The sequence below is a fragment of the Coffea arabica genome, chromosome 7e (assembly GCF_036785885.1).
Source record: "Coffea arabica cultivar ET-39 chromosome 7e, Coffea Arabica ET-39 HiFi, whole genome shotgun sequence".
NCBI lineage: Eukaryota > Viridiplantae > Streptophyta > Magnoliopsida > Gentianales > Rubiaceae > Coffea > Coffea arabica.
The window spans coordinates 40,190,510-40,212,352 of record NC_092323.1 but is presented as its reverse complement, the minus strand read 5'-3'; the positions used below and the strand labels follow the sequence as shown (position 1 = coordinate 40,212,352).

Sequence of the window (21,843 nt, the reverse complement as noted above, 5' to 3'; positions counted from 1 at the left end):
AACCAAGTGTAAGGATTCAGAATTTCAATATAGAGATCAATGAGTAAGAAATGGTGCGAGGACCCGAAAAATTGTTATTTTATTCGTTTTAACGGCATTGCATTTTATCCATTTAATTACTTATTTATTTGATTATTTATTTGACAATGATTTTAGTCTTAATGACTTTATTAATTGTTACATGTGGGAGTTATTGAGTGGGGTGACTGTAATTTTTAGTGAGGTGTGTGAGGAAACTTTAGTGAAAAGAGCGAGTTTTAGTGTAAAAAAGAGATTGTTAGGGAAAAAGGTATTTGGGGCAAGACACTATGAGAATTGGACAAGTGGCACACTAGAAACCAAGCACTTTGTAAGACTTCACCTACCAAACTCTTTCCTTTCCATTGTCAATTTCTTGTCTTCCAAGAGAGAGAGAGAGAGAGAAAACTCTTAGGAAGAAAAGGGGAGGAAAAACTTCTCCAACTCAAACTCCAATCTTACTTGGAATTGTGGGAAAAAGGAAGGGAAGACCTTGATTACTTCATTCATCCTTGGTTTAAGCTTGGAAGGAAGACGATTTGGTGGCTTTGTGAGTTGATTTCATCTTGTTTGGTGGATCAAAAGAGGTAAATATACTAGATTACCTTTCTTTTTTTTTCTTATGTTTAATATAAGTTGATCTTGTGGGGTTAAAGACTAGATCTTGTGGTGAATCCTAGAAGTTTCCCAAGTTGTTGATTTTGAATTTGATGCTTGACTTCTTGAGATGACAACTTAGGGTTTGGATGTTATATGTAACTTTGGTGGCTTTAATTGTTAAGATTTATGGTTATATATATCTATTAACATGATGGGGATGAAGTCTTGTGGATTTCTTAGGAATTTTTGGTTAAAAATTAAGTGATAAGTTGGATAAATGTTGGAAAAAAATTTGGAAAACATTTTTGCTTGCTGGTCGAAAATAGGGACTGGATATTTCAGCTTGAACTTTAAATTTTTCATGACGATTTTAAGGTAAATTTCACTCAAAACACACTATAAGACTTTAAACTACAAGTATGTGTTGGATTTAAACCAAAATCATGGATTTTAAGTGGTTTAAACTATATTTTCTCATTGTTTTCTTGGCTGAAATTCTGCTCAAGCTAGCTGAATTGAGAGAGAGAGGTTTTGTGCAGCTTTTCTCTTGAAGTTGTGGGGTGAAATTATCATATTGATGCCTTATACACTTGATTATATTTTAACCTTAACATGGGTGATGGATTTGCACAAAATATGTTAAGTTTAAGAGGTGAAAAACCTCACTTTTCTTTGTTTTAAGTGCTGGATTTCCAGCCTAGAAACAAAACTATTTTGGGCAGTTTTAAGCCCTAATTGGTGGATGGAAATGAGATATTTTCGCGCTACCTTTTACTTGAATCATTGACCTAACATTTACATGGATTTTCCCCTTGAATTGAACGAGAAACTGTGTTTTAGGGAGAGTTTGTGAGTGAGAAAAAAATTTGAAAACTTGAAAATTCTTAGTTGGGACTTGGAAGTAGTTTCGTTTAAATGTGTGGTTTGAAGTAGTGGGTCTTATTGTACTTTACTTACTTGATTCTTGAACTTGGAAATGAGCTCGATGTTGCACCCAAGATGGACATTTGAACTTTGCTTTCAGTGGTGAGTGTTCTAAGTGCTTGTGAAGTGTTTATGTACCATGTTTCCTTGCTTGAATGACATCTTTGCTTGGTTGAGATACTTGCCCTTGAATTGATATTGCTTCGGCGAGGATGTTCCTTCCCATACTCGACCCTTCATGGCTAGATTCCTAATATTTGTATTAAATGCATTGCTTTACTTGTGCTTGACTTGATAGTCGTTTGGATTGTTATTCCAATGACTCCATTGCATGCTTAGGGCCCCAAATCCTATTGGCTAGTTAGTCGAGTTGAGTCGGCAAGGGATTGCTTGATGAGATCAATGAACCATAGGTCTTGTCACTTGGAATTGAACTTGAACTTGCACCTGAGCTCTTGAACTTGATCTGGAACTGGTATACTCGAGTATTACCCTTCTCGAATTTGACATGCGAGCCTGGTAAGGGGTTGAATGTTGGTTGGAGAATGACATGAAGTGGTGAATTACTTGATAGTATTATGGAATAAAGTTGACGGAGTGTAAACAGAAATCTTGAGTCTTGATCATGCAACTTGAACAAGCTCATGAGAGCCCCGTATCCTTTTAATAAATGTGTTATTGTTTGATTGAAGTATAATTGTTCTATCTTTTGGTGCCTTACATTCTTTATGGCTTGTGTATTAAATTATTGATATTAGTGATTGCATGATCTTCTTGGAACCTCATTGAGTGACAGCTCACTCCTTTAGTTTGTTTTCCTTACAGGGGTCGACCACTTGGGCAAGTGATTAAGAAGCGCCGAGTTTTTTTTAAATCTTTTGCCTTAGTGTAATAGTATTAACTTTCTAGTTTTGTTTACTCCTTGTAAGTTTGAAAACTCAACTTTTGTAAGTTTGAACTAGTGATGTACCTTAAGATTCAAATGATCATTGTCTCATGTATTTGTCAAAGAATGATTCTTGTTATTGTTGTTTAGAGATGTGATTCTTGCTTTTGAGGTTATTGCACTTGTAACCAAGGTTTATGTGTAAGTTAGTGTTTGAGTCCTGATGAGAGTTAGGCAGGCGGTCCGCTAAGCCCTTGGTTCGCCTTAGGGGGAGATGGAGTCATTACAGTTGGTATCAGAGCTCTTAATGAGCTCATGTTGGGAAAGGATTCTCGAAATTGCGTGGAACGAGTTACTCGTGTTGGGGACATTAGATATGTATGTCATGTAGGAATTTCGAATGTGGTTGATTTACTCTTGGAACTGGCCAAATCGAGTTGTGAATTATCCTATTTTGGATTCTTACATCCCGAGTGCCAAAGAGTTGAGAGCATTGGGATGAGAGTCGATATCATGGTTGAACTTGAGGTAATTTTTTATGACAAAGGTTAAGGCACGAAAGATTCTAATATTGGACTTGAAATTGAACCGATCAAGAAGATTGGATTGAGAAGTGGTGTCATGGACTAGTAGAGTAAATGTCTAGTTAGGGTTTCTATAGATGGTGGCTAGATTGTCGTGCCTATTTGAGAAATTAGAACTGTAGACATGTTTCCTTTCTCCTATGACTGTGCGGGCCTATTAGGTGTTTACTTGATTTTGGGGTAGTTTAACTACAACTACATATGTCTTTCTACCCTTCTTGTGATACTTGATGCTCGTAGTTTGGTTTTTGATGTAAAAGTATGGACTTGACTTTGAATCCTATCCTACCTAGATTGAGAGTTTTGAATTATGTATAGAGATTTTGAGGAAAAGGATATGGGTTCTACACTTGTATGCAATTTTTGGCGGAATTAGGATGACTGCCCTTATGAAGGATGGTAAACAACACTATTGGGGGTAAGAGAGCACAGTTTCTTCTTGAGCAAGTCTATTGAAGATGAGTATATAGTGGAGAGTGAGTAAAGGTATGGAACTTTTGATCAAAGGAGTATGCTTTAGTGTTTTGTTATATGCATCAACCTTTGTTAAGACCCAAGAATAGGAGTACGTGTCGTGGTATCTTAAGGTATTGCCCTACTTGTGTTTAGATTTCTCACCTATCTCATTGAAGAATAGCTAAGGCTAGTTTCTATGGATGACTTGAATGCAAAGAATGTAAGAGTTATCTAGTTCGAGTTTCAATTTATGATTAGCTACCCATTTCGATCGCTACTTCAAATTGTTTGACAAGCTGTCATTTGAGTGTAAGTGAATCGGTGATATGAAAAATTGGAAGAAATGTATGAGGAAACAACAATTCTTTGAAAAGAGGTAGAGTTCCAAAAGAAATTGACTGACCACTAGAAAGGACGATAGAAACAAAAGTGACTTACTAACAAGAACATGAAAATGAAAAAGAAATATCCTGAACTATTTGCAAGACAAGGTGAGAATTTCAAAGATGAAATTCTTTTAAGAGAAAGAGGGTGTGAGGACCCAAAGTCATTTTACCTTTTTTAACTGCATTGCATTTTATTTATTTATTTAATTATTTATTTATTTGACAATGATTTTTGTGTTAATGACTTTATTAATTGTTACATGTGGGAGTTATTGTGTGGGGTGACTGTAATTTTTAGTGAGGCGTGTGAGGAAACTTTAGTAAAAAGAGGGAGTTTTAGTGCACAAAAGAGATTGTTGGGAAAAAGATATTTGGGACAAGACACCATGAGAATTGGACAAGTGGCACATTAGGAACCAAGCACTTTGTAAGACTTCACCAACCAAATTTTTTTTTCATTTTCAATTTCTTGTCTTGAGAGAGAGAGAGGTCAAGAACTCTTAGGAAGAAAAGGGGAGGAAAAACTTCTCCAACTCAAACTCCAATCTTACTTGGAATTGTGGAAAAGGGGAAGAGAAGACCTTGATTACTTCACTCATCCTTGGTTTAAGCTTGGAAGGAAGAAGATTTGGTGGATTTGTGGGTTGATTTCATCTTGTTTGGTGGATCAAAAGAGGTAAACATACTAGATTACGTTTCTTTTTTTTTTCTTATGTTTAAGATAAGTTGATCTTGTGGGCTTAAAGACTAGATCTTGTGGTGTATCTTAGAAGTTTCCCAAGTTGTTGGTTTTGAATTTGATTCTTGACTTCTTGAGATAACAACTTAGGGTTTGGATGTTTAAATGAACTTTGGTGGCTTTACTTGTTAAGATTTATGGTTATATGTATCTATTAACATGATAGGAATGAAGCCTTGTAGATTTGTTAGGAATTTTTGGTTAAAAATTGATTGAACCAAAAATTGATTGATTAGTTGGATAAATGTTGAAAAAAAATTGGAAAAATTTTCTGCTTGCTGGCCGAAAACAGGGATTGGCAATTTCAGCTTGGACTTTAAATTTTTCACGACGATTTTAAGCTAAATTTTACTCAAAACACTCTATAAGACTTTAAACTACAAGTGTGTGTTGGATTTGAACCAAAATCATGGACTTTAAGTGGTTTAAACTCCATTTTCTCACTGTTTTCTTAGCTGAAATTCTGCTCAAGCTGGCCGAAGAGAGAGAGAAGTTTTCTGCAGCCACCCTTTCACTTGAAGTTGTGGGGTGAAATTATCATATTGATGCCTTATACACATGATTGTACTTTAACCTTAACATGGGTGATGGATTTGCGCAAAATATGATAAGTTTAAGAGGTGAAAAACCTCACTTTTTCCTGTTTTAAGTGCTGGATTTCCATCCTAGAAACAAAACTGTTTTGGATAGTTTTAAACCCTAATTGGTGGATGAAAATGAGATATTTCGCACTACCTTTTACTTGAATCATTGACCTAACATGTACATAGATTTTCCCCTTGAATTGAGCAAGAAACCATGCGTTTTGGGGAGAGTTTGTGAGTGAGAAAAAATCTGAAAACTTGAGATTTCTTAGTTGGGACTTGGAAGTAGTTCGTTTAAATGTGTGGCTTGGAGTAGTAGGTCTTATTGTACTTTATTTACTTGATTCTGGGACTTGGAAGTGAGATCGAAGTTGCACCCGAGACGGACATTTGAACTTTGCTTTCAATGGTGAGTGTTTTAAGTGCTTGTGAAATGTTTACGTGCCATGTTTCCTTGCTTGAATGGCATGTTTGCTTAGTTGAGATACTTGCCCTTGAATTGATATTGCTTGGGCGAGGATGTACCTTCTCATACTCGACCCTTCATAACTAGATTCCTAATATTTGTATTAAATACGTCGCTTTACTTGTGCTTGACTTGATAGTCATTTGGGCTGTTGTTCCAATGACTCCATTGCATGCTTGGGGCCCCAAACCCCATTGGCTAACTGGTCGAATGGAGCCGGCAAGGGATTGGTCAATGAGATTAGTGAACCATAGGTCTTGTCACTTGGACTTGAACTTGAACTTGCACCTGAGCTCTTGAACTTGATCTGGAGCCGGTATACTCGTGTATTACCCTTCTTGAATTTGACGTGCTAGCCTGATAGATGGTTGAACGGTGGTTGAAGAATGGCATGAAGTGGTGAATTACTTGATAGTATTATGGAATAAAGTTGACTGAGTGTGAATAGAAATCTTGAATCTTGATCATGCAACTTGAACAAGCTCATGAGAGCCCGGTATCCTTTTAATGAATGTGTTGCTACTTGATTGAAGTGTAATTGCTCTATCTTGTGATACCTGGCATTCTTTATGGCTTGTGTATTAAGTCATTAATATTATTGATTGCATGACCTTCGTGGAATTGGGCAAGTGATTAAGAAGGGCCGAGTTTTGTCTAAATATTTTACCTTAGTGTAATAGTATCAACTTTCTAGTTTTGTTTACGCCTTGTAAGTTTGAAAACTCAACTTTTGTAAGTTTGAGCTAGCGATATACCTTAAGATTGAAACGATCACTATCTCATGTATTTGTCAAAGAATGGTTCTTGTTATTGTTGTTTGGAGATGTGATTCTTGCTTTTGGGTGGTTGCATTGTAACCAAGGTTTGTGAGTAAGTTAGTGTTTGAATCCTGACGATGTTGGATAGGCGGCCCACTAAGCCCTTTGGTTTTGTGAGGATTCGAAAATTCCATTATTTTAAAATCCCTAATTTTGGCTAAAATAATTATTTATTTGGATTTTTGCCACGAATAATATTTTCTAGCCTATTAGACCTAAGTACATGATTTTATAGTTCGTTATATTTCTAAAGTGTCTCATTTTAAAAATAATAAAATAAAAACATAGATAAATAAATAAGTATTTTCTTATAAGCCTATTTAGCGAAAAAGTGGAAACGTGTCTAAAAACTTTAGCCAATTGGGATTACAATAAGCTAAAAATTTAAGACCTATACAATGGACCTAAAATAGACAATTTTAGGTTTAAACACACAAGTAATAACTAGTGGTACGATCGTTATAAGAATTTTTCAAAGGTTTTAATTTTTATTACGCCTAAATTAGAAATACGTGTTTTCACGTGCGCGCTTAATTGAGGGACTTTGGACCATTATTTTGGGACAATTAAGAATGAATAATATTTATATGAATATAAGGGCCCTAGAGGTTTAGTGCACTAGTGCAACGAACGTAAGAGAAATCGGATACAAAACGCGCACGTAGGACACTAGTCATAATTGATTTGACGTAATTAATATAATAGACGTCAAGCGTCTTTCGTACGCGAAGTCATCAGAACCGCAATTCATTTCCTTTCTTCTAGCTTCATAGTCGGCCAGCTGCTGCAGAGAAACAACCAAAGACTCTCACCATTTCTTTCTTCCAAAGCCATGCAAATCACTATCAAACTTCCACCAAATTCTCTCAAAATTTAACTACAACTAGCTCATTACTCGGACAACAACTTAGGCTGGAAAAGGGAGGAGTTTCACGGCTGTCTTCAGGCTTCATAGGGACCGAAATTTTCTGATCTGAACAGCCATCAAAGTAGGTAGCCATCTAACTCCTTAAACTTGTTTTATGAAGTTTGATTTATGCATTTGAGCTAGAATCGTCACTCTAGTAGCTTGTATTGTTGGAAAAGTGGGCTCTATGAATTTCCACTCTTGGGTTGTTGCTGATTCTATGCTTGATGAAGTTTATGATATCAGATTAGTGTTTAAGTTATGGATTTGTTGAAGGAAACTGCTAGAAAACTCACGTAGAGAGCAAGGGCCAAACTTGACCATTTTGCCCCTGCTCTGTTCGGCCATTTCCAGGCCAATTTTTAATGGTCTAACGGCTTGAATTGGATGTTTATAGGATGTATTAGATGTGTGAAAAATTTCATTAGAAAATATTGATGTTTGATTGAGCAAATGAATTTTTCTTGAGAAACTAGCAAGTCTGGAAAACTGTTCGCGTATGATTCTGACCAGTGGTAGTATTTTGGCTATAACTCTGTCCTCGGATGTCGAAATCATGTGCCGTTGGTGGCGTTGGAAACTAGACATTCCTGGCTTTAATTTGGTATATAATGCACGTTCTGATTCTTTGTGAGCAAGCCGAACCAAATGTTTTAAGTTCGCTGTTCTGTTGCTCTGTTCATCTGGAATGAAGTGTTCAGGCAGCAACTTGATGCCCGAATTTGAACCAGATGGGTGCCGAATTTGGAAACGATTTCTTCTGTGATATTTTAGCCCTATGAATGTATTTTCCAACAGCATAAGCCATGCTCGATTTCGAGTTAAATTGACTGAGTTGTGACTGAAACAAGTGGACTGCTCTGTTTTGGAAAAAAACCGAATGTTGGACTGGTTTGGAACAAGATCTTGTAGTGAACTTGTTAATTGATGTTCTTGATACCAAACACTTACCAAAGGCATTATGGATGTTTCTTAGGCCTTTATTTCACAAATGAACCATGATTGGATAGTTTGCTTGATTAAACGTTTTGAAATGGGTAATGAAAGTTTAAAGGCAGATTGCCTTAAGGATTTTTCCAAACTTTGGTTGATTGAATGACCACCCTTCCGAGGGTATTTTTCCGTGAAATTTGGTAGAGAGATAACCTTCATATGGAAGTATTATACTGCAAAATTTGGTGTCAATCCAAGTCCGTTTCGGCACTTAACTAAAGGTCCAAAGTTGGAACCAAATCTGGAAATTTTGTAACAGTCTTGAATTTTTCCCAACTTTGAGCTACCATATCTTGGTGCTCGAAACTCCGATTCTTGATCCGTTTGTTCTGACCTAAACCTTACTTGCACCTCTAATTGATCTATAAATTTCAAGGGCTGGTTTGCAACGAGTGAATTCTGCCGAATTTTCAAAGTTAGCGAAAAACCAACCCCGGCTCAATCCTGGGTGATTTGGAACAGCAACTTTAGGCTCATTTTTGAGCACTTTCCACTTCGATTCATGGAAAAGTGTCTTCTAGGAACTTGCAGTACTTTCTAAGAGGTTTTCAACGGTATAAAGTTTTCCAATTCTCGACTTATGCCGAGTGAGTTACGATTTTTCAAAGATTCATAACAAAACTGAAAATTTTCCAACTTTCAAGGAAATAGAGTTTTTCAAGAACTCTTTATTCTTTTGATATTATCTAAACGTTTTATCCCCGATTTCCTGGATAAAGACTTAAATATTGTTGAATGTTATCAAACCTCTCTCGAACCTCGATTTACGAGTAATTGAGGTTCATTTTCACGGAATTTCCTAGAGTAATACTAGTGAACGAATTATTCCTCGATATTTGGGATATGGGTGACAATTCACTATTATTTGCTCAGGCACGCACGAGGACCTCCAAGAGGACCCTACTGTGGAAGTTTGAACTCTTCCTCCAATTTACTTGCTTGCATAACTTGGTGAGTGTCAAGTGTATGCCTACTTGAACCCTAAAGTCTTGATTCATGCTTGATTCACCTGATTTCATGCTTAGCTTAACTGATTTTGACAAAATGGAGTCGAGTGTGTACTTGATCGCACTCGTTCTCATTCGAAACGAATGACTCATGCTTAACATGATTTGCTTGGTTTACATGACTTGAAATGTCTGCTTAAACCTATCAAATGCTTGAATACATGAAATGGTATGCTATGATTGCATACATCGATGGAGTGAATCTCCTCGATATTTACATGACAAATGGGGGACGCCCAAACTCATAGGCCGACCTTGGAACTCGAGCCGGCATGGGCTTGGTCGGGAACCTCGGTGAGCCATGAGACTCAAATGATAAGCTTGATCTATTGAGAGATCTCGCTTGGCATACTCGTATAGTATCGCCTTATAAATATAGTGCGGGCCCGAAGTGGTGTATGGTGGACGGATGGGAAGTAAGTGGTGAACTACGGATATGAAAATATCAATCCGGTTGACGGAGAGTCATCACGGAAAGATATATAAACGGTGTCGGCAAATGTGGAACTTAGCTCCTGAGAGCTTCTATATCCTTGAATTGTTTCTGGTTACAGTTTATTGGTGTTATTAATTACTTGCAAGATAATACCTGAATTGTTATTGGGCTTGTTATCTGAACTATGTGGTTGCATGTGTGTTCTTGGCCTCACGAGCGTTTTGCTCACCCTGTAGATTTGTTTTCCTTAACAGGTTGAGTTCGGAGGTAAAATGGAGCAGCCCTCCTGATGTGCTTTTGTTTTAGGGTTGCTATTACTTTTGTTTATGCCTTTGGCTTTGGATTGTACTTTTGGTATGGAAACGTAACCTTTGGACGAAATGTATTATGTATATCGACGGGTGGTTTGAAGAATGGATAACTGTTATTAAGTTTGAACATTTCCGCAATTATGGCATCTAGGTTATCGATTTGTATTTTTTTTTTGTGTGGTCCGGATATAAGTTGAATGGAATTGCTTGAGTCCTGGCGAGAGCTAGGCAGGCGTTCCGCGGATACCCTTTGGTTCGCCTTAGGGAGAAGTGTGGGCGTCACAGTTGGTATCAGAGCGCTAGGTTAGAGATCTATATGGGAAACATATTAGATACTCTACCCTTAAGACTCGATATGGGATGACTTAGTCATACCCTAAGTGATACTTGAGGCGAGCTAGCAACTAAGTTAGTCCTACCTCAAGTGACAATTGGGATGAACCAATGATTAGGTTAGGCATGCATTGCAGGATATTGGAACTAAATAGAGATTTAAATTTCTAACCCAAAAGGTGCTATTATGTTGCAGGGATGGACAACGGAAATGGAGTTCCGGCAGCTAACGGGAATGGCCATGCTAATGGCCATATAGCGCCTCCTAGGCCTATCTTCTATTGAGCTTTGGCTGGGGAAGCTCGAGTACGCTACTTCCCAACTGACAGATATCCCCGATGTGCTTGTGGGGTGACCTTTACTTACCCAAACTATGTTGTACAGGCCTTGGACGACGAGCGTCGTCAGTTGGTGACTGCCAACTTAGACTTACAGGCTGAGGTGGACGAGTTTCGACAGATGGTGAGCGCTCAGGGCGAGAGGGTCGCCGAGCTTGAGGAGGTGATTGAGGGCGAGGTTGCCACATCTGCTGTGGTTAACGAGAAGCTCCGGAGCACTAGGGCTCAGCTTACTAGGCTGAGAGAGGAGGTCCGAAGTCGGGCTTCCGATATTGTAGCTGATGCCACTAGACTAGTTGATGAGGCTATGGAGGTAGCCCAGGATTCTGAGGAGGATCCGGAGGAGGATCCTGAGGAGGAGGTTCCTCCTAGTAGTCCTGCTGCGGACTAGGTCTAGCTTGATCGACCTCTTTTGACTTTTTGACTAGAATTAGCAGGGGTGATGCTAAGTGCTGAGGCCATTGTATTTTGCATGACTGTGTGGCCTACTTCTGAGGCACTAGCTTTACTTTAGTCTTCTGTGACTAAAAGTACTCTTGTGGCACCTGTGTGCTATATTTTTGTGACTACCCCATGACTTACTAATTGTATGAACTGGATATGCTAATTAATGTAAATTATTGTTAATTCCAATGTTTTCCTATTTGGTTCCTGCTTTTTATTATGCATCGCATAATTTATTTATTTCTTGCACTAGGCACGCCTAGGTCATGGAAGGACTAAGAGGTGGTCGTGGTCGAGACCGTGGTCGAGGTCGTGGTCGAGACCGTGGTCGAGGTCGCGGGCGAGGGACTAGACAGGCCCAACCTCAAGGGGGTGACCGGGGATCGGCAACTGCACCGATCCGAGGTCAGGAAAATATTGAGGGTAATCAAGTGGCTACTGCCATTAATAGGATGACTGATATTCTAGAGCGTTTGGCTGATAGACAGGACCCTGGACCGTTTAACCAACCTGGGGGTCAGGAAAGAGGAATGGATAGAGCCTTAGAGAGATTCTTGAAATTTAACCCGCCTAAGTTTCTTGGCGAACCTGATCCTGAGGTGGCGGAGAATTGGTTGGAAAGGATGACCAATATATTCGCTGCTTTAGACTACACTGAGGATAGGCGAGTGAATTTCGCTGCTTTCCAATTTGAGGGGGTAGCCCGTGCTTGGTGGGATTTGATAAAAGGAAAATGGGAGAGAACTCAAACCCCTTGGACCTGGGAAAATTTCACAAGGGAATTTAATGAAAAGTTTCTTCCGCCCTTAATCCAAGAAAAGAGGGAGGATGAATTTATCAAGCTGAAACAGGGAACCCTTAGTGTAGCAGAGTATGAAGGAAAATTTACTAAGCTTTCAAAGTATGCTCCCGAACTGGTGACCAATGAGCGGAAAAGGATTAGACAGTTTGTTCAGGGACTTAATGTGGAGATACAAGAGGGCCTGGCCGCAGCCCAAATCTCTACATTTACTGAGGCTTTAGAGAAGGTACAAAGGGTTGAAAGTGCAAGGTCTCAAGTGAGAGACTTCCATAGCAGAAAGAGAAATTTTTCTAGCAATGCTTCTGGACAAGCTAGTAAAAGTGCGCAGCCTTCCAAAATGGGAAAAGGAATGGGAGGACCAAGGACTGCTGGGCCTTCAAGAGGAGCTTTATCTAGAGGAGGTCGTAGTGGACCGACACAGGCAAGAAGGGCACCTTCTAGCGGTTCAGCGGTGACCCCTCAAGTTTCATGTGGTTACTGCGGAAAATCAAACCATTCTGAAAGTGATTGCTGGAGGAAGTCTGGGAAGTGCCTGGCTTGTGGTAGTACCGAGCACCAGCTTGCGAACTGTCCAAATAAAATGAAGACGGGAGGTGATACCCAAAGGCCAGAAAAGTCAGCTTCTAAGCAAACTAGTGCCGGAGGGAGTCGACCGAAAGTACCGCCTAGGGTTTATGCACTAGACTATCAACAAGTTCCTGAGGCAACTGAGGTGGTAGAAGGTACGATTCCGATTTTTCACCGTTTAGCTAGGGTTTTAATTGATCCAGGTGCTACACATTCTTTTGTAAACCCTAATTTCATCAGTGGGATAAACTTGAAGCCAATTAAGTTACCATATGATCTAGAGGTTAAAACGCCTACTGGGGATCAAAGTCTAATTGCTAATTTGGTGTATCAAGGTTGTGAAATCTGGATTGGGGAACGAAAATTATCGGCTGATTTGATGAGATTGATGATTAAGGGATACGTAGTAATTTTAGGAATGAATTGGTTAGCCCGTTATAATGCTCAGCTAAACTGTAGGACTAAGGTTGTGGAGTTGCGTATTCCAGGAGAAGCAACCCTGAAACTGGATGTAAAAGGGAAATTAGCCTCGTCTGCACTTGTTTCAGGAATTCGGGCTCGAAAGTTGTTAAGTAAAGGAGCCCAATGATATTTGGCTTTTCTTATTAACACCCCTAGTGATAAGGTGAAATTGGAGGACATGCCGGTAGTGAAAGATTTTCCTGATGTTTTTCCTGAAGAATTGGAGTCCCTACCCCCGGAACGGGAAATAGCCTTTAAGATTGATGTAACCCCGGGAGTAAACCATATTTCTAGGACGCCATATCGAATGGCTCCGGCCGAATTGAAGGAGTTGAAATTGCAACTGCAAGATTTGCTAGAAAGAGGTTTTATTAAAGAGAGTGATTCTCCGTGGGGAGCCCCAGTTTTGTTTGTTAAGAAAAAGGACGGGAGTTTGAGGATATGTATAGACTATAGAGGTTTAAATAATGTTACAACTAAGAATAAATACCCACTGCCCCACATTGATGAGTTATTTGACCAATTACAAGGGGCTGTAGTATTTTCTAAGTTGGACTTGAGGCAGGGTTATTATCAGTTGAGGATTTTGGAGAAGGATATACCTAAGACTGCTTTTAACTCGAGATATGGGCATTTTGAATTTGCCGTGATGCCATTTGGGTTAACGAATGCTCCTGCTGCTTTTATGGATCTAATGCATAGGGTCTTTAAACCTTATCTAGACCAATTTGTGGTGGTCTTTATTGATGACATTTTGGTGTATTCTAAGAATGTGCAAGACCATGAGAAACACTTGAGAGTTGTTTTGCAGACCTTAAGGGAGCACCAATTGTATGCTAAGTTTAGCAAGTGTGAATTTTGGTTAAAAGAAGTGACTTTCTTGGGACACATAATTTCTAAGGAAGGGATTAAAGTGGATCCAGCTAAAGTTGAAGCTGTTTCAAAATGGAAACGACCGGAAAACCCTACCGAGGTTCGAAGTTTCATTGGATTAGCAGGGTATTACCGGAGATTCATTCAGGATTTTTCGAAAATTGCTGGACCCATGACTGAATTGACCAAGAAAAATGGAAAGTTTATATGGAGTCCTAAGTGTGAGGAAAGTTTTCAGGAATTGAAAAGACGGTTAACAAGGGCACCTGTGTTGGCTTTGCCAAACGGAAAAGATAGTTTTGTGGTTTACACAGATGCTTCCAAGGAAGGACTGGAATGTGTTTTAATGCAGGATGGCAAAGTAATAGCATATGCTTCTAGGAAATTGAAACCACATGAAGGGAATTACCCGACTCATGATTTGGAGTTAGCGGCTGTGGTCTTTGCTTTGAAGAAATGGAGACATTATTTGTATGGAGTAACATTTGAAGTTTTTACATACCACAAAAGCCTTAAGTACTTGTTTTCTCAAAAGGAGCTGAATTTGAGGCAACGTAGATGGATGGAATTTTTAGAGGACTATGATTGTACTATCAAGTACCATCCAGGGAAAGCTAATGTAGTGGCCGATGCCTTGAGTCGTCAAGTACAAATGGCTGGATTGATGATTAAGGAGTTTCAATTATTGGAGGAAGTGAGTTACTGGAATCCTCGATTGGAACCAAGGAAGGTAATTTTGGAAAATATTATAGTAACTTCCACTCTAGTGGAACGCATCAAGGAATTTCAAGAAAAGGACACGGAAGTGCAAAAATGGGTGGAAAAGAGTAAAATGGAAGACAAGACAGATTTTAATTTGGGGTCAGATGGAATATTGAGATTTCGGAATCGCGTAGTTGTGCCAAAGGATGAAGGGCTTAGAAAGGAAATCTTAGAAGAGGCACACCGATCAAAGTTTACGGTACATCCAGGAGGGAATAAAATGTACCAGGATTTGAAGAGTCTGTATTGGTGGGAGAACATGAAGAAAGAAATTGCCCAATTTGTCCAAACATGTTTAATTTGTCAACAAGTTAAAGCCGAACATCAGAAACCGTCAGGACTTTTGCAACCCCTAGAAATACCTGAGTGGAAATGGGAGAATATCACTATGGATTTTGTATCGGGGTTACCAAGAGCACAGAGAGGCCATGATGCAATTTGGGTAATAGTGGATAGATTGACCAAATCGGCTCATTTTCTGCCGATTAACATGAAGTACCCGTTGGAAAAGTTGGCTAAATTATATTTGGATGGGATCATTAGGTTGCATGGCATACCTGTGAGTATTGTGTCCGACAGGGATCCGAGATTTGTTTCGAGGTTTTGGCAAAAGATGCAAGAAGTATTGGGGACTAAATTGAACTTTAGTACCACTTATCATCCCCAGACTGACGGACAGTCGGAAAGGACAATACAAACACTTGAGGACATGTTAAGAACTTGTGTTCTGGACTTTGGAGAAAATTGGAGTAAGTTTTTAACTTTAGTGGAATTTGCCTACAACAATAGCTTCCACTCTTCTATTCAGATGGCACCGTACGAGGCACTATATGGTCGGAAATGTAGGTCTCCAATTTGTTGGGACGAAATAGGTGAACGAAAAATCCTAGATCCGACCACAGTATCTTGGATTGAGGAAGCTAATGAAAAGGTAAAGTTGGTACGACAAAGAATTCAGGTTGCCCAGAGCCGCCAAAAGAGTTATGCTGATAATCGGAGGAAAGAATTGGAGTTTAATGTTGGAGATTTGGTATTTCTCAAGATTACACCTCTGAAAGCAAGGTTGAAGTCCGGAAAAGGAAAGAAATTACAACCAAGATTTGTAGGGCCTTATAAGGTCATCCAACGTGTGGGGAGTGTAGCCTATAAGTTGGAATTACCGCCGAGTTTATCTCGAATCCATAATGTGTTTCATGTATCTATGCTTAAGAAATATCATCCGAACCCTTCTCATGTCTTACAACCGGAAAATGTTGAGATTGATGAGACTTTAACCTATGAGGAGAAACCGGTTAAACTTCTGGATAGGAAGGTAAAGGAATTGAGAAATAAACAGATACCATTAGTGAAGGTCCTTTGGAAGAACCATGGGTTGGAGGAAGCAACTTGGGAGGTCGAAGAAGCAATTCGAGAAAAGTATCCAGACTTGTTCATCAATCAAGGTAAATTTCGAGGACGAAATTTCTTAAGGGGAAGAGGATGTGAGGATTCGAAAATTCCATTATTTTAAAATCCCTAATTTTGGCTAAAATAATTATTTATTTGGATTTTTGCCACGAATAATATTTTCTAGCCTATTAGACCTAAGTACATGATTTTATAGTTCGTTATATTTCTAAAGTGTCTCATTTTAAAAATAATAAAATAAAAACATAGATAAATAAATAAGTATTTTCTTATAAGCCTATTTAGCGAAAAAGTGGAAACGTGTCTAAAAACTTTAGCCAATTGGGATTACAATAAGCTAAAAATTTAAGACCTATACAATGGACCTAAAATAGACAATTTTAGGTTTAAACACACAAGTAATAACTAGTGGTACGATCGTTATAAGAATTTTTCAAAGGTTTTAATTTTTATTACGCCTAAATTAGAAATACGTGTTTTCACGTGCGCGCTTAATTGAGGGACTTTGGACCATTATTTTGGGACAATTAAGAATGAATAATATTTATATGAATATAAGGGCCCTAGAGGTTTAGTGCACTAGTGCAACGAACGTAAGAGAAATCGGATACAAAACGCGCACGTAGGACACTAGTCATAATTGATTTGACGTAATTAATATAATAGACGTCAAGCGTCTTTCGTACGCGAAGTCATCAGAACCGCAATTCATTTCCTTTCTTCTAGCTTCATAGTCGGCCAGCTGCTGCAGAGAAACAACCAAAGACTCTCACCATTTCTTTCTTCCAAAGCCATGCAAATCACTATCAAACTTCCACCAAATTCTCTCAAAATTTAACTACAACTAGCTCATTACTCGGACAACAACTTAGGCTGGAAAAGGGAGGAGTTTCACGGCTGTCTTCAGGCTTCATAGGGACCGAAATTTTCTGATCTGAACAGCCATCAAAGTAGGTAGCCATCTAACTCCTTAAACTTGTTTTATGAAGTTTGATTTATGCATTTGAGCTAGAATCGTCACTCTAGTAGCTTGTATTGTTGGAAAAGTGGGCTCTATGAATTCCCACTCTTGGGTTGTTGCTGATTCTATGCTTGATGAAGTTTATGATATCAGATTAGTGTTTAAGTTATGGATTTGTTGAAGGAAACTGCTAGAAAACTCACGTAGAGAGCAAGGGCCAAACTTGACCATTTTGCCCCTGCTCTGTTCGGCTATTTCCAGGCCAATTTTTAATGGTCTAACGGCTTGAATTGGATGTTTATAGGATGTATTAGATGTGTGAAAATTTTCATTAGAAAATATTGATGTTTGATTGAGCAAATGAATTTTTCTTGAGAAACTAGCAAGTCTGGAAAACTGTTCGCGTATGATTCTGACCAGTGGTAGTATTTTGGCTATAACTCTGTCCTCGGATGTCGAAATCATGTGCCGTTGGTGGCGTTGGAAACTAGACATTCCTGGCTTTAATTTGGTATATAATGCACGTTCTGATTCTTTGTGAGCAAGCCGAACCAAATGTTTTAAGTTCGCTGTTCTGTTGCTCTGTTCATCTGGAATGAAGTGTTCAGGCAGCAACTTGATGCCCGAATTTGAACCAGATGGGTGCCGAATTTGGAAACGATTTCTTCTGTGATATTTTAGCCCTATGAATGTATTTTCCAACAGCATAAGCCATGCTCGATTTCGAGTTAAATTGACTGAGTTGTGACTGAAACAAGTGGACTGCTCTGTTTTGGAAAAAAACCGAATGTTGGACTGGTTTGGAACAAGATCTTGTAGTGAACTTGTTAATTGATGTTCTTGATACCAAACACTTACCAAAGGCATTATGGATGTTTCTTAGGCCTTTATTTCACAAATGAACCATGATTGGATAGTTTGCTTGATTAAACGTTTTGAAATGGGTAATGAAAGTTTAAAGGCAGATTGCCTTAAGGATTTTTCCAAACTTTGGTTGATTGAATGACCACCCTTCCGAGGGTATTTTTCCGTGAAATTTGGTAGAGAGATAACCTTCATATGGAAGTATTATACTGCAAAATTTGGTGTCAATCCAAGTCCGTTTCGGCACTTAACTAAAGGTCCAAAGTTGGAACCAAATCTGGAAATTTTGTAACAGTCTTGAATTTTTCCCAACTTTGAGCTACCATATCTTGGTGCTCGAAACTCCGATTCTTGATCCGTTTGTTCTGACCTAAACCTTACTTGCACCTCTAATTGATCTATAAATTTCAAGGGCTGGTTTGCAACGAGTGAATTCTGCCGAATTTTCAAAGTTAGCGAAAAACCAACCCCGGCTCAATCCTGGGTGATTTGGAACAGCAACTTTAGGCTCATTTTTGAGCACTTTCCACTTCGATTCATGGAAAAGTGTCTTCTAGGAACTTGCAGTACTTTCTAAGAGGTTTTCAACGGTATAAAGTTTTCCAATTCTCGACTTATGCCGAGTGAGTTACGATTTTTCAAAGATTCATAACAAAACTGAAATTTTCCAACTTTCAAGGAAATAGAGTTTTTCAAGAACTCTTTATTCTTTTGATATTATCTAAACGTTTTATCCCCGATTTCCTGGATAAAGACTTAAATATTGTTGAATGTTATCAAACCTCTCTCGAACCTCGATTTACGAGTAATTGAGGTTCATTTTCACGGAATTTCCTAGAGTAATACTAGTGAACGAATTATTCCTCGATATTTGGGATATGGGTGACAATTCACTATTATTTGCTCAGGCACGCACGAGGACCTCCAAGAGGACCCTACTGTGGAAGTTTGAACTCTTCCTCCAATTTACTTGCTTGCATAACTTGGTGAGTGTCAAGTGTATGCCTACTTGAACCCTAAAGTCTTGATTCATGCTTGATTCACCTGATTTCATGCTTAGCTTAACTGATTTTGACAAAATGGAGTCGAGTGTGTACTTGATCGCACTCGTTCTCATTCGAAACGAATGACTCATGCTTAACATGATTTGCTTGGTTTACATGACTTGAAATGTCTGCTTAAACCTATCAAATGCTTGAATACATGAAATGGTATGCTATGATTGCATACATCGATGGAGTGAATCTCCTCGATATTTACATGACAAATGGGGGACGCCCAAACTCATAGGCCGACCTTGGAACTCGAGCCGGCATGGGCTTGGTCGGGAACCTCGGTGAGCCATGAGACTCAAATGATAAGCTTGATCTATTGAGAGATCTCGCTTGGCATACTCGTATAGTATCGCCTTATAAATATAGTGCGGGCCCGAAGTGGTGTATGGTGGACGGATGGGAAGTAAGTGGTGAACTACGGATATGAAAATATCAATCCGGTTGACGGAGAGTCATCACGGAAAGATATATAAACGGTGTCGGCAAATGTGGAACTTAGCTCCTGAGAGCTTCTATATCCTTGAATTGTTTCTGGTTACAGTTTATTGGTGTTATTAATTACTTGCAAGATAATACCTGAATTGTTATTGGGCTTGTTATCTGAACTATGTGGTTGCATGTGTGTTCTTGGCCTCACGAGCGTTTTGCTCACCCTGTAGATTTGTTTTCCTTAACAGGTTGAGTTCGGAGGTAAAATGGAGCAGCCCTCCTGATGTGCTTTTGTTTTAGGGTTGCTATTACTTTTGTTTATGCCTTTGGCTTTGGATTGTACTTTTGGTATGGAAACGTAACCTTTGGACGAAATGTATTATGTATATCGACGGGTGGTTTGAAGAATGGATAACTGTTATTAAGTTTGAACATTTCCGCAATTATGGCATCTAGGTTATCGATTTGTATTTTTTTTTTTGTGTGGTCCGGATATAAGTTGAATGGAATTGCTTGAGTCCTGGCGAGAGCTAGGCAGGCGTTCCGCGGATACCCTTTGGTTCGCCTTAGGGAGAAGTGGGGGCGTCACAGGTTTGCTTTAGGTGGAGGTGGGGTCGTCACAAATGAGATGCAACTTAGATTTGTTAGAAGAGGCATGTCCATAAGAGTAACTAAATACAAAAATCAGATCTCAAAATATTATAACAATGAGTTTGAGATCGGTTCTTCAAATGACGTGACTTGGTATTGACGAAGAATGTTGTAAGTCGACAAACCAATGTTGGAAAGTTAGACCCCAACTGGGAGAGACCTTATAAGGTTGTGACGGCATATAACAAATAGTCGAATCTCGATTTTGCTATCGATATGTGGAGTGCTTACAACCTAAAAAATTTCTATGCTTGAACTTACTCTGTAAAAAGTTTGATGTAATAATATGTTATGTTTAATATAGTTTTTGGATTTTGATATCTACCCATTCAAGCAAAATGACAAACAAAATTATAAAATTGTGAACAAAACATTCCATTCTAGCAAAACAGAATATATATAAATCATCATTAAATGTCTCACAAAAGAAAATATATCTTAAAAGTCCACATCTTCTCTTAAACAAATAGGCACACTATTAAAAGAGTTTCTCTAATCTTCTCCTAGTTCACCAACCAACCAATTTTCTATTGTTTTCTTTTGTTGGTCACTTTGCTAAATTTCCATAACAATGTGGCTGGTCTAAGCTTCTGCCTCAAGATTAGATTAAGAGGGACAAATATTGCGCACTTTGCTTGGATCACCACTGGAAGGCCCTCCAATGATAGGATGAAGGTCAAACTCATGATCGATCATCTTTAAAGTGTGAGGGACATTAGAAGCCTTAATGAAGGCATGAAAGAATGTATCAAATTTGGCTTCAACATAAGGATTGTGAACCTCATGATTTGAAGAGAAATACTAGGGTAAGCGAATGTCAAGGAATTAGCAGCAAGTGTAAAGCTAGCATAGAAGGATGAGCCAATGAACTCATCCATGATTTGACAAAAGTAAAGGATTGAAGGACCTCAAAAACACTAACCTATTGGACCTGAGCTCTCTAGCTTCAAGATCCTTCATTAAAGTCTCTAGTTCTGAAACTTTGTTTTCAGAGACGTCCAAGGTCTCAGTGGCAGTTGCAATTTTGTCCCTAAGTTGATTCACAATATTGTCTATTTCCTCAAACTCTCTTAGCAACCTGCTAATATCTACCACTAGATTTTTCAACTAGAACTTGAGGTTGGTATTCTTAAAAGATACCCTTTCAAACTCTTCAGTTGAAGTGTTGCACCTCTTTGTGAACTCCTTCAATGAATTTTGATGGAAACTACACTCTTTTTTTCCTTTTTCAAAAGCAAATCCTTCCTCTCTTTAGCCTTAACCAATTCATCAGCAATCTTGGGCTTCTTAATAGCATACTTCTCCATTCTTTTGGCAAGACTTGCAGTCATTAACTACCACTATTTACATGAAAATAAGAAGGGAATACCATCCATGTGGATAAAAGAAAAATAACAAAAGTAACTATAGGATACTTGACCAAAGTAGGCATAAAAGTGCGCTTCAGAATTTGCCAATCACTGAACTGATTTGCAAACTCTCTATGGAGAGGAGGGACACTTCCAAAGAGAATCTTTCTAGCTATCGAGGGATCCCTTAATTGGCAATTTAGGTCTAAATCCCATTCAAGGAAAAATCTAGCTCTAGGATGGGAGGTTTCACCTTCAGGCAAAGGAAACAAATTCATCAACTTTTCACTCCAAACAGAAGGAGGAATCAAGTTAACTTGGGCCTCTGGAGCAGGTTTTGAGACCTAGTTATTGGAGTTTTTCCCTTAGCTACAAGTGGATGTCTCAGGGCTTCCTTTCCTATCTGAGAAGCAATTGCAGGATCTTTATAG

At 38.7% G+C, this 21,843-nt stretch overlaps 2 long non-coding RNA genes across 2 annotated transcripts; both read left to right on the top strand.

Moving 5' to 3' along the window:
- Nucleotides 1-7,190: 7,190 nt before the first annotated feature.
- Nucleotides 7,191-9,406, top strand: LOC140011431 (uncharacterized). The gene is made up of 2 exons (XR_011818588.1): nucleotides 7,191-7,454; nucleotides 9,235-9,406. It is a non-coding gene; the product is annotated as an uncharacterized lncRNA (long non-coding RNA).
- A 7,343-nt stretch (nucleotides 9,407-16,749) lies between these two features.
- Nucleotides 16,750-19,008, top strand: LOC140011424 (uncharacterized). The gene is made up of 2 exons (XR_011818581.1): nucleotides 16,750-17,057; nucleotides 18,837-19,008. It is a non-coding gene; the product is annotated as an uncharacterized lncRNA (long non-coding RNA).
- Nucleotides 19,009-21,843: the final 2,835 nt, after the last annotated feature.